Source organism: Heptranchias perlo, chromosome 17 (assembly GCF_035084215.1).
Source record: "Heptranchias perlo isolate sHepPer1 chromosome 17, sHepPer1.hap1, whole genome shotgun sequence".
Lineage (NCBI taxonomy): Eukaryota > Metazoa > Chordata > Chondrichthyes > Hexanchiformes > Hexanchidae > Heptranchias > Heptranchias perlo.
This window is the reverse complement of record NC_090341.1, coordinates 43,826,942-43,844,045: the sequence shown is the minus strand read 5'-3', so window position 1 is coordinate 43,844,045 and position 17,104 is coordinate 43,826,942. Positions and strand designations below refer to the sequence as shown.

The window sequence follows — 17,104 nt, the reverse complement described above, 5'->3', positions numbered from 1 at the left end:
TTGCCAAGCTTTGGTTCTTGCCTAACTATGTCTAAGTTCTCTGTGCTTAAGTAAGTGGTGTGTTATCCTAAGCATGCCCTATCAAAGAAATAAACATTACTGATGTGGATTTCTCAGTAGTTTGATTTTGAGATGCCCAAGCATGATGATGGACTTCCGTGCGTGTCAGATACCCCCAAAAAAACGGAGAGTATCAGTGCTGTTCTTACACTTTTTAGATCCAGAATGAAACACCTTCTCCTCTTCTGTAACATTATTCCTTACCTGTGACCTCTTACTACATCAATGTAGCCCATTTTGCATGTCAATAAATGACCGTGCAGCCAAATGAGTTACAATGATATTATATAACAAAGTCTTTGAAGATATGAGCACAATAAGATTTTCAATTCCACTTTGCAATTTGAATGTGTGCCCTGCTGGAATATGCATATGCATGAGAAGTAATGAAAATGCTGGAAGGTTATGTAAAGCGTTAGCATGTGTTAGCAGTGAATGTGCAAAAGGTTGACAGGCAACACTCTGCAGTAGGCAAGTCTAGGGGATCCATCTGGTAAATGGTACTGTTTGGTAGCCTTACCATGACAGTTTCCTAAAGCATTGATTCTGAATGCCATCTACTGCCAGGTGGGTTGCATTGCTGTCCTCTTGGGCGAGTGTCCTTGAAAGCCAAACAACGCAACTTTCTTCACATCCATCTCAGGCAGTAGCATATCCTCTCTGCCAGCCAAACAGCAATTTGGATGCTGCTTCACTCCATCACTTTCCCTTATGTACAATATCCTGTCTCCATGTTTGTTTAGCCACTCATTGATTTTTACCAGTTATTTCTTTCCCCACTATAAATGTTTAACCCCATACTTACCTTCTAGTGGCCGCATCTCATTAAATGTTGGCTGCAGCCCTATTAGGGCTGATAACGGCTATAATTTCATCAATCCCTCCAATGTGTTTCCAGTGCCACATCTTGGAAGATCATGATCGTGAAAGTCGGTCTTTCTCAGAACCGGCAAGCAAAATGCCTAATGGAATCCGATCCTACCACATCTACATTGTGACCTGAAAATTTACCCTTAAATGTTCTAATATACAGATCCAACCAGACCCAATGGAAACAGGATCGTTTTAAACTCTACAAAACATCACTCCATGCAGGCTGTATGGATATAATTTATTTTAATTATTACCCCTATTCCATTTGTGGATCCCTTTTCAAAAATAATCATATTACCACTGCATTATCACTAGGACTGCATATCATTCTGTAGATTTGCTATTCTACAATATTTACAAGGCACACCGGTATAATCTGGTGGCAGAAGATCAACACAAATTATCTAAGTGCTCTGTGCCAAAATGTCTCAAAATGTAGTTTTAAAAAAGGGAGTGACCATATCGTGGGAAATCTTGGCAAGAAATTCAACTTGGCAATTGTACTAAAAACATGGATTTAAATTCCGAATTACAGTATTTTACATGCAATAACTAAGCTTCTTGACAAAGATCAATGCATTTTCCCCACTGCATGATAACTTCTGCCACTCCGTGGTACATTTCACATTCTACCCTAGCATTCAAGTAAGTTTTTTATTAAGTAAATTACATAAATGGGTGTTAAGTGTGATCAAAATATCTACTCTCAAAGGTCACTCAGCTTGGTTTTAAAAGCAATCATTTTTTTCTCCTCTTGACAACTTTGCCAATTTTAGTAACAAGTCGTGTTTCTAATCCACTGTACTGCGCATGGAAAGGAAGCAATTCATACATATAGTTCCTGCAGAGAAAACATATACCAGCTCCCCTCTGCAGCCGCTAGACACAATAGCCCAGATTTTGCTGGAGCGGGGCATCTCATAGCGTGCCATCTCATAGCGTGCCCTGGTAGTTAGACTTGTTCGTGCACGTTCAGGTTTTTAAAAAATGCCCACAAAGTTGCTGGAAGTGCAAGCTGATAATGGCGCAGCGAGGGCAACAAAGCTTCTGGGACCTTGGTGAACAACGGGACAAACAGGGTATCTCCTTAACCAATGAGATTAAAGGATTGAGAAATAAACAGAGGAAGGACTGAGAAGGAGGGTGAATTAGAGGATGAATTCAATGTTGAATCAGGTACAGAAAGAGAAATAAAGGGAAAGAAAGATTGGATTATGAGGGAGAAAAGAGACAGAAAGTAAAAGTATGAAAAAAATGTAAACCTGAAATTTTAAATTTGACATTTTTAAAAACTCCTAAAATAATTCACAACCTGAAGGAATGAGACTTCACACTTATAATTGTTCATTTTGAGGAAGAGAGGTTGATTGGCTGTTATTAACAATTATCACTTTGTTAAAAGGGTAAATACGCTGTTAATTACTAGACTCAACTTTCTGTGGCGAGTTTAATGGGCAATTAATGTGCAAATACAGCAACTTCATAAAAAACACAGGGAAGTTAAGCACGAGATGCTGTTTTCGCGAAGCTAACGGTGAAGCGGCGTAAAATGGCCAGCAACTTGTGGCGATTTGCAATTCATGAGGTATCGCTTCCTCGCTACAAGTTGCTGGCCGATTTGCACATTAATAACGGCGTGCATTGTTCAGACGCCATTATTTTTTCAGCAAAATCTGGCCCAGTATGACTTTGCACCAGAACATTAGGTCTTGAGGACTATCAGCAAAAGATCAGATAACACATCACTCAATCCAATGGTCTCAGACTCATCTGATAACAGTATTGTACAGCACACAAATACAAGTCAATAGCTAGTTGGGTTATGTGTATATCTGTAGAGGATAGGAAAGTTGAAAACCCTGCTATTTATCATCAAATATATCAGCAATTACTGGATCAACTCCCAGACACTCAAAGAACAATACTGACTCCTCTTTATATTATCTTTATATCTGGGAAGGGAAGAAGAGAGGAGATCAATAAAAGGAGTGGTAAGAGCGGACCTGAGGGCCAATAAAATGCACAGCGAGAGCAGACCTGAGCAGTGAAATCAAAAAAAAATCAAGAAAAGACAAAAACTGACATCACAGACGAGCACCGAGGGTAAATCAGTGTAAGTATTCAGTTTATTGGTAAGTGTTTTAAGTGCTTGTTGTGTTTAGTGGTTAGTGTCTTTAGTGGTGGTTAGTGTTTTTAGTGGTTAGTCTGTTAGTGTTGGTTAAAAAGTCTTAAAACTAAACAGTTAAAAAGAGCCGGAAATTAGTTTAAAGTATAGAATCATAGAAAGTTACAATACCGAAGGAGGTCATTCAGCCCATCGTGTCCATGCCGGCCAAAAAAGAGCTATCCAGCTTAATCCCACTTTCCAGCACTTTGTCCGTAGCCCTGTAGGTTACGGCACTTCAAGTGTGCATCCAAGTACTTTTTAAATGAGTTGAGGGTTTCTGCCTCTATCACCCTTTCAGACAGTGAGTTCCAGACCCCCACCACCCTCTGGGTGAAAACATTTCTCCTTAGCTCCCCTCTAATCCTTCTACCAATTACTTTAAATCTATGCCCCCTGGTCACTGACCCCCCTGATAAGGGAAATAGGTCCTTCCTATCCACTCCCCTCATAATTTTATACACTTCAATTAAATCACCCCTCAGCTTCCTCTGTTCCAATGAAAACACCCCAGCCTATCCAATCTTTCCTCATAGCTAAAATTCTCCAGTCCTGGCAATCCTCGTAAATCTCCTCTGTACCCTCTTTAGTGCAATCACATCTTTTCTGTAATGTGGTAACCAGAACTGTGTGCAGTACTCAAGCTGTGGCCCAACTAATGTTTTATACAGTTCTAGCATAACCTCCCTGCTCTTATATTCTATGCCTCGGCTAATAAATGAAAGTATCCCGTATGCCTTTTTAACCACCTTATCTACCTGTCCAGCTACCTTCAGGGATCTGTGGACATGAACTCCAAGGTCCCTCTGTTCCTCTACATCTCTCAGTATCCTCCCATTTATTGTGTATTCTCTTGCTTTGTATGCCCTCCCCAAATGCAGTACCTCACACTTCTCCAGATTGAATTCCATTTGCCACTTTTCTGCCCACCTGACCAGTCCATTGATATCTTCCTGCAGTCTACAGCTTTCTTCCTCACCATCCATCACATGGCCAATTTTAGTATCATCTGCAAACTTCTTAATCATGCCCCTTACATTTATGTCTAAATCATTAATATAGACCACAAAAAGCAAGGGACCTACTATTGAACCCTGTGGAACCCCACTGGAAACAGCCTTCCAGTCACAAAAACACCCGACCATTACACTTTGCTTCCTGCCACTGAGCCAATTTTGGATACAACTTGCCACTTTCCCTTGGATCCTATGGGCTTTTACTTTTCTGACCAGTACATAAATTAATTAGTTTTTTTAAAAAAACTAAAAATAAACCAAGTCAATTAATTACATAAAAACTTTGATTAATTAAATATATAAAACAAGGTTAGATAGGGATGGCAGGGCAGGTGCTACGTCATAACTGCAGCATGTGGGAGTTGGTGGAGACCAGTGAGATCCCGAGCAACCACATCTGCAGTAAGTGTCTGCAACTGGAGGAACTTCGGTTCAGAGTTGTTGAGCTGGAGTCCGAGCTGCAGACATTGCGATGCATTAGAGTAGGTTATCTGGACACTTTGATCCAGGAGAGTGTCACACCCCTTAGGTTAATTAGAAGTTTAGATGTGGTCAGTGGTCAGGGACAGAAGGATGTGACTGCTAGTCAGGCAGGTATGGGGACCCAGGATATAGTGATGGAGGAGCCTCAGCCTTTGACTTTGTCCAACAGGTATGGGGTACTTGCTACCTGTGCAGGTGAGAACAAAGACTGCAGAGAGGTTGGGCAATTTGACTATGGCACCGTGGTACAGGAGGCCATTCAAGTAGGGGGAGGAAAAAGGAATGTGGTAGTGGTAGGGGATAGTATAATCAGGGGGCATGGATACTGTTCTCTGCAGCTGCGACCAGGAGTCCTGAAGGCTGTGTTGCCTGTCCAGTGCCAGGGCTAAGGATATCTCCTCTCAGCTGGAGAAGAACTTGGAGCATGGGGGGAGGATCCAGTTGTTGTGGTCCACGTAGGAACCAACGATAGAGGTAAAAATAGGAATGAGGGAGTTTGAGGAGCTAGGGTCCAAATTAATAAGCAGAACTTCAAAAGGTAATAATCTCTGGTCTACTACCTGAGCCATGTGCAAATTGGCATAGGGTGAAACAGATCAGAGAGGGGGCACTGGCACCAGTACTGGGGAAAGTTTTTTTTAATTCGTTTATGGGGATGTGGGCGTCGCTGGCGAGGCCAGCATTTATTGCCCATCCCTAATTGCCCTTGAGAAGGTGGTGGTGAGTCGCCTTCTTGAACCGCTGCAGTCCGTGTGGTGACGGTTCTCCCACAGTGCTGTTAGGAAGGGAGTTCCAGGATTTTGACCCATTGGGACAGGCTCCACTTAAGCTGGGCTGGGACTAGTGTCCTGGTGAATCGAATGAGTAGGGCGGTAGATGGGGCTTTAAACTAAAAAGGAGGGGGAGGGGGGGTTCAGGTAAGAGTAAATTTATAAATCTAAAGAGAAAAGTCAAGGCCATACAGCAGTGTAGCGATTTGGATCAAAATAAACAGACTGTCAGGAAGGGACAGAGAGTTCAAAGGTAATAGTGCATCAGTGAACAAGGTCAAATCAAGGAAAATAGTAAGAAGTTAAAATTAAAGGCCCTTTATCTGAATGCACGAAGCATTCGTAACAAGTTAGATGAATTAATGGTACAAATAGAGATAAATGGGTTTGATCTAGTAGCCATTACTGAGACGTGGTTGCAAAGTGAGCAAGGTTGAGAACTAAATGTTCCAGGGTACTTGACTTTTCGAAAAGACAAACATAATGAAAAAGGGAGTGGGGGGTGCCCTGATAATGAAAGATGACATAAAGACAGTAGTGAGAAAGGATCTTGGCTCGGACGATCGGGAAGTTGAATCAGTATGGGTGGAGATAAGAAATAACAAGGGGCAGAAAACATTGGTGGGAGCAGTTTGTGGGCCCCTAACAGTAGTTATATGGTTAGACAAAGTATTAATCATGAAATAATGGGAGCTTGTAACAAAGGTAATGCAATAATTGTGGGGGACTGCTGCAGTCCGTGTGGTGAAGGTTCTCCCACAGTGCTGTTAGGAAGGGAGTTCCAGGATTTTGACCCAGTGACAATGAAGGAACGGCGATATATTTCCAAGTCGGGATAGTGTGTGACTTGGAGGGGAACGTGCAGGTGGCGTTGTTCCCATGTGCCTGCTGCCCTTGTCCTTCTAGGTGGTAGAGGTCACGGGTTTGGGATGTGCTGTCGAAGAAGCCTTGGCGAGTTGCTGCAGTGCATCCTGTGGATGGTATACACTGCAGCCACGGTGCACCGGTGGTAAAGGGAGTGAGTGTTCAGGGTAGTGGATGGGGTGCCAATCAAGCGGATTGCTTTGTCCTGGATGGTGTCGAGCTTCTTGAGTGTTGTTGGAGCTGCACTCATCCAGGCAAGTGGAAAGTATTACACCACACTCTTGACTTGTGCCTTGTAGATGGTGGAAAGGCTTTGGGGAGTTAGGAGGTGAGTCACTCACCGCAGAATACCCAGCCTCTGACCTGCTCTTGTAGCCACAGTATTTATGTGGCTGGGTAAATGAGACAGGATTAATGAGTAATCTCAAAGTAAGGGATCCTCTGGGGAGGAGTGATCATAATATTTTAGAATTTCACATTGAGTTCAAGAGTAAAGTACCTAAGTCGGAAACTAGAATCTTAAACTTAAACAGGGGGCAAATTGGCTAAGGTTGATTGGGAAATTAGATTAAAAGCTATGATGGTAGATAAGCAATGGTGAACATTTAAAGAAATATTTTATAATTCTCGAGGGCATCACTGAGATAGTGTCACAGTTAAGTGCAGGAATGTCTGCGATGGAGGGAAGGCTAGCCGCCACGGAGCTTCAAGCACGGCTCACAAATCAGTCCATTCAGGCCCTGACAACGGCCGTTCGGACTCAGGGTGAACAACATTCTGCCGCCTTAAACAGGCAGGCAGATACACTAGCACTGGCCTTACAAGGTTTCACACATGTCTTCCAAACAGTTGTCCAACAGGGTGGTAGGAGTGGTGTTGGCCTGGCCCAGGGGAGGGATGATGGCAGAAGGGGACATGGAAGTGGGGATGCCACTCAAAGCGCCCCCACGTCTCACCCGTTGCCCCCTCTCAACCAGTAACTGTAATGCTGCCTCTTCTCCAGGTGGCCATGTCTGCCCCTGCAAAGGTGCAGGTGGAGCAGTCTTTGGAGGGGCCCTCACGGGCACCAAAACCCACAGGGCTTGGGCCCAAAGCATCTAATCGGTCAGGGCATAAACAAGAGCAACCTGCCACTACCTCTGCTGCAACCACAGGGGATGCACCACGTAGAAGTAATCGGAAGCGAAAGGCGAAGATTTTGAAAGCACGAAGGGGATGCACAAGGTGTTTGACGGTTGCTCATTTTTTTTTATTTATGTTTGCTTTTTGTTAAACTCACATTAAATATTATTATTGTCACCACTACTGCCACGTCTTGGTCATGCTTGACTGGCTTCTGTAATAAAGCCCTTTCATGAGGTTCACCATGAACGCCGACACTTGATGCCACCCATTGGATCACTCTACAGTGGGTGTATGTGTAGTTGCAGGACTGTTTTGTGCAGGGAGTGGCGGGGGCTGGCGTGGGCGCTGCTCTATCCAGGTGGTGTGAGGACTGGACTCTTCACACTGTCTGATGTTAGGAGAACTGTTCACATATCAGTGACTCCCTGGCCTCACGAGCAGCCAGGTGAGCCGCTGTTCTGCCCATGATTTGCTCCTGCTCCTCCTCCTCTGTCTCCTCCTCAATGTGGGCCGCAGATGTGGATGGGGCCTCCTCAAGCGGCATCCCTCTCTGTTGTGCCATGTTGTGCAAGGCACAACACACGACTATAATGCATCCCACTCTGTCTGGTGCATATTGAAGCGCTCCCCCAGAACGATCAATGCACCTGAAGCGCATCTTGAGCAGCCCTATAGTCCTATAGCATGTTCAATTGTAGACCTGGTAGCAATGAGGCTGTCGTTATATCGACGCTGTTGCTCGGTGTTGGGGTTCCTCAGAGGTGACATGAGCCACGTGTGCAGCGGGTATCGCTTGTCCCAGAGGAGCCAGCCCTTACAGGTGTTCCGTGCGTGGAAGAGGGGCGGGATGTTGGACTCCCGAAGGATGAAGGAATCGTGGCAGCTGCCAGGGTATCTGGCGCATACGTGAAGGAATCTATTGTGGTGGTCACAAATGAGCTGAGGGTTGATGGAGTAATAGCCCTTCCTGTTGATGAACAGTCCTGGCTCATGTGAAGGTGTTCATATTGCAATATGGGTGTAATTGATTACACCCTTCACCCGTGGGAAGCCAGCCACAGCGTGGAATCTCACTGCCCTCTCCGTCTGGCTGAGGTCGTCCATGGGGAAGTTGACGTAGTGCAAGGCCCTGCGAAACAAGCCGTCGGTGACCTGCCTTATGCACTTATGTGCAGACGACTGAGAGACCCCGGCGATGTCCCTGGTGGCACCCTGAAATGATCCGGAGGTGAAGAAGTTGAGGGTAGTGGTGACTTTAACAGCTACAGGTAAGGAGACATTGCTTGGCCCAGCCGGGAGCAGCTCGAAATGAAGAAGGCTGCAGATGTCTGCCGCTACCTGGCTACTGCCTCTGAACCTCCGTATGCACTGCTCCTGAGAGAGGTCCAGGAAGCTGAGCCTTGGTCTGTAGACCCTGTTGTAAGGGTAGTGCCTCCTGCGATGTCACTCTCTCTGTTGTTGCCCTCCATGCTCTTGTGCAGGTGCCTGTGGCGCAGCACTGTGTCGTGGAGCTCCACGTGGCGGAGATGAACGCCGTGCCTGGTGAGGCTGGTGATGTTGCTCGTCCTTGGATGAAGTGGTGAATGCAGCTGTGGCGCCCACCCATCCTGACGGTGTGAGTTTGAGAGGGTCCGCAAAGTAGTTAAATATGTTTGCACAGCAGAGTTTTGGGTGGAAAGTAAGAATTTTGAGTGAAAACACAAAGGTCTTGCAGCCAAAACTTTGTCTGAAGTGACAGAGTGCCCTGCTGCAATAAATGACATTTTCTCCCCACCTGTCAAATAAGCATTTGCATCTCCCACTGGCTGCTGGCTGAAACACGTCTGTTGCAACAGGGAGTGTTTCCCACAGCACGGGAAACACGCTGAGGATCCTTCAAGATCGCACCCCTGCCAAAATGTCTAGTCAATCAAGTAGTTCAAGTACCTCAACTATCGGAGAAACTATGCAAATTATCATCCCGCCGGCTTTAATTGCCTGTGGGACTCCTGCATTTGGGAGGCGCGCGCGCACCTGGACGCATCACTGGGGAACCCAGAAGTCAGCTCAATCGATAAGTATGTTCAAGGATGAGATCGATAGATTTTTGAACTCTAAGGGAATCAAGGAATATGGATATCGGGTGGGAAAGAAGAGTTGAGGTTGAAGATCAGCCGTGATCTTACTGAATGGTGGAGCAGGCTCAAGGGGCCGCATAGCCTACTCCTGCTCCTATTTCTGATGTTCTATGTTCTTATGAGATTGGATACTAGCTCTCAGAACAAAATGAATCAAAATCTGTCCACTGAGAATTTGAGAAAAATTCAAAATTTTCCCATTTTTTGTATTTATTTATTAAACAAATAACATACAAAAACAGATGATTCCTATATCAAGAATTCAGAGATTTGATGAAGAAAGTATTTAACATGAATTTTCTGTTGTGCAAGTCCCTATGTAAAATGTAGACAGAAAACAACATACACTCATAAAGCATCTCTAATGTAGTGAATCATCCCAAGGTGCTTCACAAAAGAAGCGAGTTGGTAATAAACCCTAAACAGGGACTGGAAGGTGATGGTTAAAGAAGGTGATTGAAGGTATGACTAAAGAAATACATTTTGAGAAGATTTCGAGTGATGCGCCATGATGGCTTAACGTTTTGCTACTGATGGTGTAGCAAAAAAGAGAAGCCAATTTAAGACCAGACGCATAATAATGGAGAGTGAGAGATGGGATGTAGGTTGTAGAGGTAGAGTGGGGTGAGGTTATGGAGGTACTTATAAATGAGGATGAGGATTTTGAATTCAATGTGCTGGGCAGCAGGAAGATTGGTAAATATTGGATTGATAATGTTACCAAAAGGCAGCATGCAAATAAGAAAAAGGAGACCGAAGATGAAATCTTAGAGCATGTCGTGGTAACCATGCAAGGGCAGGACAAGAAGCTGTTGCAGGAAATGTTCTGGCTACATAGGGACAGATAGAAATAGAACCATGAGAGGTTAGGATTTTCAACATATGCTCACTTTACTGATATATTCATGTTGGCGAAATTAATTATATTTTTCATATTCTGGGACGTAAAAAAAGGAAACAGTTGAACACAGGATACGACTATCTCCTCCACTCAAGCTTTAGAAGAAAAGATTTTTCATACAGGTGCAGCAAGCAATTAGGAAGGCAAATGGTATCTTGGCCTTTATTACAAAAGTAAAAATGTCTTACTGCAATTATATAGGGCCTTGCTGAGACCGCACCTGAAGTACTGTGTATAATTTTGGTCTCCTTACCTAAGAAAGGATATACCTGCCATAGAAGGAGTGCAACGAAGGTTCACCAGACTGATTTCCGGGATGGCGGGATTGTCGTATGAGGAGAGATTGAGTAGATTACGCCTGTATTCTCTAGAGTTTAGAAGAACAAGAGGTGATCTCATTGAAACATACAAAATTCTTACAGGGCTCAACAGGGTAGATGCAAGAAGGATGTTTCCGCTGGCTGGGGAGTCTAAAACCAGGGGTCACAGTCTCAGAATAAAGGGTAGGCCATTTAGGACTGAGATGAGGAGAAATTTCTTCACTCAGAGGGTGGTGAATCTTTAGAATTCTCTACCCCAGAGGGCTGTGGTCATTGAGTACATTCAAAACAGAAATCGATAGATTTCTAGATATTAAAGGCATCAAGGGATATGGGGATGGTGCAGGAAATGGAGTTGAGGTAGAAAATCAGCCATAATTTTGTTGAATGGCGGAGCAGGCTCGAGGGGCCGGGTGGCCTACTCCTGCTCCTATTTCTTATGTTCTTATGATCTTATTGCTTTACGACTGGAATTCAAAAATAAATTCCTGTAGAGTAAGATATTTGAAAGTAACTAGATAGAAGATCAAGTAGCTTTAGGGACAGCAGCTCACATGTAATTGAAGTAGAGGCTCTAACAATAAGGGAGGGATAAAACCGATAATGCAGAGCCAAATTTGACAATAGGATTATCACCCACAAGTGACAATGGTTCAGTGGGTAAATACATTGCACACTTGCATACTGAGACATATAGATGGGTTCCAGGTTCGGTTTGTATGGTGTATATTGTTAGCTTATCTGAACCAGGGCAGCATTAGTGGGGAAGGAGGCAAGTACTGTGATCAGTCTCAACACCCCCACGCGAAGGAGCAAAGCCACTTCCAAGTTACGTAGGAAAAACACATGCAAACTGTAAAAGGAAAAAACACAACTCTGCCAAGGTTCCTGATTTCCAGCAATTCCTCTGAAAGCATGCCTGTCTGGACAGTAGGTAACTGTAGAGTCGCATTCAGCTATTGTATTCCACCCCTCTCCCACCTCAACATTTGTAAGGAGTCTTACAACACCAGGTTATAGTCCAACAGTTTTATTTGAAATCACAAGCTTTCAGAGGCTTTCTCCTTCGTCACCTGACGAAGGAGGAAGCCTCCGAAAGCTTGTGATTTCAAATAAAACTGTTGGACTATAACCTGGTGTTGTAAGACTCCTTACATTTGTCCACCCCAGTCCATCACCGGCATCTCCACATCACCTCAACATTGAATAGCTTGCTGACCTTTGCAATGCATGCTCAGAGTGGCCAACTGGGAAAAGTATCAGACGAAGCCTATCCCATGATTAATGGGGCTGAAAAAGGGAAAAGCATTTGGGAGAAATGCAGAGTCATGAAGTGTAGAATGTACATCCCTGATTGAGTAGTTGTAAATGCCATTTAAATGGATCAAGGAAAACTGACAATCAGAATCAATTGCACAATGGGGTAACATGCAAGAGAGTTAACACTGAATGAAGTATTAGCTTGTGTCCTTTTTATATTTGATTAGCAAAAATGTGTGTTCCAGTGCATTAGTCTGGAATTTATTCATACAGCACTCAGGATAAATTAATGATATGTAATAGACCAACATGGAGCATTTAAAATGAACACATAGAATTTAAAAGAAAACCAAGACATTTCCAACTGTGAGCAATACAAACATGGTTATATAAATGGCCCCACCTGAACACCCATAGCCCTACTCCTATATGATATTCATGTTAGACTAATGGCCCTTTTTGAAAATGGGCACCATGTTAGTCTGTTTTCAATCTAGCAGGACATCCCCAGTGTTGGTCAGCTCCCTCATAAGAATTGTCAATACCTGACAAATCTAATTTCTTGCCTCTCTTACGTAGGGATAAATACCATTGGAAATTTTCTAGGAAGCAAAACCACTTACAAGTTATGTAGGAAAAACCCGTGCAAACTATACCATCTCATTTATGTTGAAGTTGTTCATTTTATTTGAATTATTGCTATTTGTGGAGATAATGCTGTTCATGTCTAGGGTTGGCACATAAAAGAAGGTACTCCTTTCTTGGATTTAGTCATCTTTCTATAGGCTGCAACACCATCAACAGCCCTTTTGAACTTTTCAATCAGAGCACCAGGTTGACATACTAAAACAGAGTCCTTTGTCCTCAGCCAGGCACTCGGATGTGAAGTTCTCACCACAGATTATCCCTGGTGTTAATCCTTGCTCCCTTTATTTTCTCTCTACATATCTATAATTCTGCAAAGTTATATAGTTCAATTACTCAGTGGACTCTCAATTGATATGTGAGGTGATGCATTTTGGTAGATCAAATCGGGCCAGGACCTACTCCGTTAATGGTAGGGCGTTGGGGAGAGTTATAGAACAAAGAGATCTAGGAGTACAGGTTCATAGCTCCTTGAAAGTGGAGTCACAGGTGGATAGGGTGGTGAAGAAGGCATTCAGCATGCTTGGTTTCATTGGTCAGAACACTGAATACAGGAGTTGGGATGTCTTGTTGAAGTTGTACAAGACATTAGTTAGGCCACACTTGGAATACTGTGTACAGTTCTGGTCACCCTATTATAGAAAGGATATTATTAAACTAGAAAGAGTGCAGAAAAGATTTACCAGGATGCTACCGGGACTTGATGGTTTGACTTATAGGGAGAGGTTGGATAGACTGAGACTTTTTTCCCTGGAGAGTAGGAGGTTTAGGGGTGATCTTATAGAAGTCTATAAAATAATGAGGGGCATAGATAAGGTAGATAGTCAAAATCTTTTCCCAAAGGTAGGGGAGTCTATAACGAGGGGGCATAGATTTAAGGTGAGAGGGGAGAGATACAAAAGGGTCCAGAGGGGCAATTTTTTCACTCAAAGGGTGGTGAGTGTCTGGAACGAGCTGCCAGAGGCAGTAGTAGAGGTGGGTACAATTTTGTCTTTTAAAAAGCATTTGGACAGTTACATGGGTAAGATGGGTATAGAGGGATATGGGCCAAGTGCAGGCAACTGGGACTAGCTTAGTGGTATAAACTGGGCGACATGGACATGTTGGGCCGAAGCGCCTGTTTCCATGTTGTAAACTTCTATGATTCTATTCTATACTGGCTGCTGAGATTAACAGTCTCTATCCTCTAGTGATTGAGAAAGTTTAACTGCATCAGAAACTTGGGTCTCGACGCTTTATGTTTTTCTCTAAAGAGAAGTTCGAGATGATTAATCTGCCTTGAGTAATTTAGATGGTTTGCCCGTCCTTCATTGTTATGCATCTCAGAATGTGTCACTTGCATATCTATTCATACTTAAATGCCTGATTGATGAGTTACCTTACAAGAGTCTGCTCGGACAATCAAACAGCGAGCACTTTCAAAGGCCGAGCTTCATTGCCAAGTATGAGAGGCTGTCCTAGTGCCATCACAGGAGATGACACTTGTCAACACCCTCTTTTTTCAAACCACCCAGAGCAAAGTCCTCTTGCCCCCAGACCATATTACCTTCTATGTGAGGAAGTAACATTCACAGCCAAAAAAATTACCTTTGTGTTTTCAGTCTTACTGCAGCAGCTCCTATACATAGGGGACTGTTCATGAGCACTTCTGAGCAAATTGCCAGTCAAAGTTTTTCTAACCTTTCCTTATAATTCAGTAGTATAACACGAGGGGCCAGTCTCATTACTTTTCTCTGAATGCCTTGGATGTTTCCCTTATGTGTTGGTGACCAGAACTCAACACAGCATTCAAGATGCAGCCTGACCAAAGCACTATACAGTTTCAGCATTTAAATCATTGTCTTGCTTAGGCCTGTGAAATTAAGTGCAATTAAGAAAAAAAACATATGCACATTCTATTTTAAATAATCTTAAGAATCTTCGTAATTGTAATCTACTTGAGCTGTAATCGAGGTATGCATTTTCTTCCTCATTAATTTTCTCCTCTCCTGAAGACTTGCTGGAGTATAGTTCCATTAGCACTAGTTACCAATCAGTACATCACTCAAGTAGCTATTACATAAGTGTGAGCCTTGACAGCTAGTGCAATCAGCTAGTTCACTAAATTGTGCAGCACAGCCAAGCTCAATCTTGTGCTCACCCAATATCTGCACATGGCACTTCCAGGAGGGGAGGATAGATAGCCATCAGGAACCTTGGCTGATTTTCTCCTCTCTAACCCAAAGGTGCAGAGGCCAATAGTAATGCCAGCTAAGATCAGCTGATTCAACACAGATCAGTGATCAAATATATATTTTTTAAATTCCTGCTTGTGATTACTGCAGCACAAGGAAAAGCGAAGTCTCATTGCTTATTCACACCTAATAACATTCTATTCATATTCAATCTGGGCTGGAGGGTGACTCATGTCTCCACTTGATGCCTTCTTCCAGCGCTCTGAGATTGGTAACTCACTCAAGATGCTATGGATATGGCCTAGTGCCCTACCACCTCACAATCTCACAGTGGAGAACACCGAAAAAGCCAAGGCACTGCACCATGCCAATAATAACTTCAGTGTTAGAAGTACTGAAGTTGAGGTCAGGATACTTTATAGACTAATTTTTTTTTCAACATTTAATTCTTATAGCACACTGAGAAGCACTTTCAATTGAGTTACATTGTCACCACCCTTATACAAGCACGGCATCACAGCACCACAATGTGCCAGCATGATCATCCTTGACTTTTATGTAAGAAATAAGCAAGGTGCACCAGATATTAAATACATTGTGGCTGGTTTCTTCAAAAATCACATTCATCATACAAGTTCTCAGGAATCATTATGCCAAGAACAAACATAGCAGAAATTATGATCACTCTCATCATTACTTTACAATATTTCCACATATGATTATTTGGGGGGAAAACCCTAGGACCAAAACATTTATTAATAAACAATAAACCTATTGCAGTTCCATTGTTCTCCTTACAGACCCCATTTCAACAGATGATTCATACAAACATCTCTACATACAGTACACCAAAAACATGCAATTTTAACATGTCAACACATCAAAACTAGGATGGTATGCACAGATATGACAAGTGATCCACCCTAAATATTGTGTCTTCTTTAAGTATTTCAATAGATATTGTCCCAAAAGTTATACATTATAATGGATAAGTGTTCTAGACAGATGAAGTTGATTGAATGTCAAGACCACAATTGTCGAGTATAAATTGTCCATCTGCTACTACTATTCTATCTTACCTCTTTAGTGAGAAGATATTCATAGAATTGGTACCTTGCTGATTTGTGGACTTTGCTAGTGAACTCACCAAACAGACAGCTCCTGTAAACATGTGTGCTTCTCTGTATTAACGTGCATTTGTTAAGAGCTGTGATGCTGGAGAGGTGAAAGTGGAAGAAGACCTTCCGTAGCAAAAAAAAGACATCGTGCAATGTTTGAGTGTGGAAATTAAGGTTCTAGTGTGCACACTAGAAATTCAGCCATGTAGCGCCCTTTGTGTAGGTGCTACGCAGCCTCCTGAAGTTCCAAAATGGCGTCCAGAATGCGCGCGCACACTTCTAGCATAACATGAGCCGGACGCCATCTTGATAAAAGGGTTCGCGCAGGCGCAGATAATGAACATCGGCTGCATGTAAAGTAAGGAGAATATGCATTCGATCAGTGTGCAACACTGATTTAAAGGGATAGACAACATTTTGGCACTTAACACTGCAGCCAAAGCACTGTCTTAACCACGACCATCTGAACATGTCTTACACAGCCTGGAGGACACCCTACCAGCGCTATTTAAACAGGCCATGCAGGATTTACAGGTTAGATGCTGGATTATTGCTTCTGGCTGCTGATGCAGTCGTACCTGTTTTTGAAGGTCTCCTATACTTGAATACTGGGACTAGGGGACATAGCCTAACATTTAGAGCCAGGACTTGCAGGAGTGAAGTTAGGAAACGCTTCCACACGCAAAGGATGGGAGAAGTTTGGAATGCTCATCCAGAAATGGTAGTTGGTGCTAGCTCACTTGTTAATTTTAAGTCTGAGATTTTTGTTAATCAAGGGTATTAAGGGATATGGGGCTAAGGCAGGTATATGGGGTTAGGTCACAGATCAACCAGGATCTTATTGAATGGCAGAACAGGCTCGAGGGGCTAAATGCCACTGCTACTTGCTGCCTCCCATTATATGCCACCGTCACCAACAAGAAAGTGGGACATGTGTCGGTGAGTGTCCTGCAGGATGTTTGGGTGATGTGCCTGGCATGGTTGAATAGCTGCCTGTGAGTGACCTGTGAGTTGTAGGTGTGTGGCTTGAAACAGTGGTAATGTGGGTGAGAGGATGCATCTAATTGGAAGAGTTGAGTACTGATTGAAAGAATTTGTTGGTAGGTGCGTGATGGAGGGTGTAGTGCGTGGAGCAACGGATGCGCCTCTATGCTGTGCTTCAATCAGGTAAATGAGGTGGCAGCACAAATCTAACATGCTGCCTGCGTCGGGAC

General features: G+C 43.4%; 1 protein-coding gene and 1 long non-coding RNA gene across 2 annotated transcripts in view; one reads left to right on the top strand and one right to left on the bottom strand.

Annotated features, from left to right (window-relative positions):
- Positions 1-17,104, bottom strand: part of LOC137334268 (protein bassoon-like) — a 379,103-nt gene that overhangs the window by 309,114 nt on the left and 52,885 nt on the right. The window lies entirely within an intron of this gene.
- The window catches only part of LOC137334269 (uncharacterized), a 105,387-nt gene continuing 91,291 nt past the window's right edge, over positions 3,009-17,104 (top strand). The window contains exons 1-2 of the long non-coding RNA XR_010966120.1: positions 3,009-3,046; positions 16,995-17,057. This is a non-coding gene — a long non-coding RNA (uncharacterized lncRNA). The remainder of the gene's footprint in view (positions 3,047-16,994; positions 17,058-17,104) is intronic.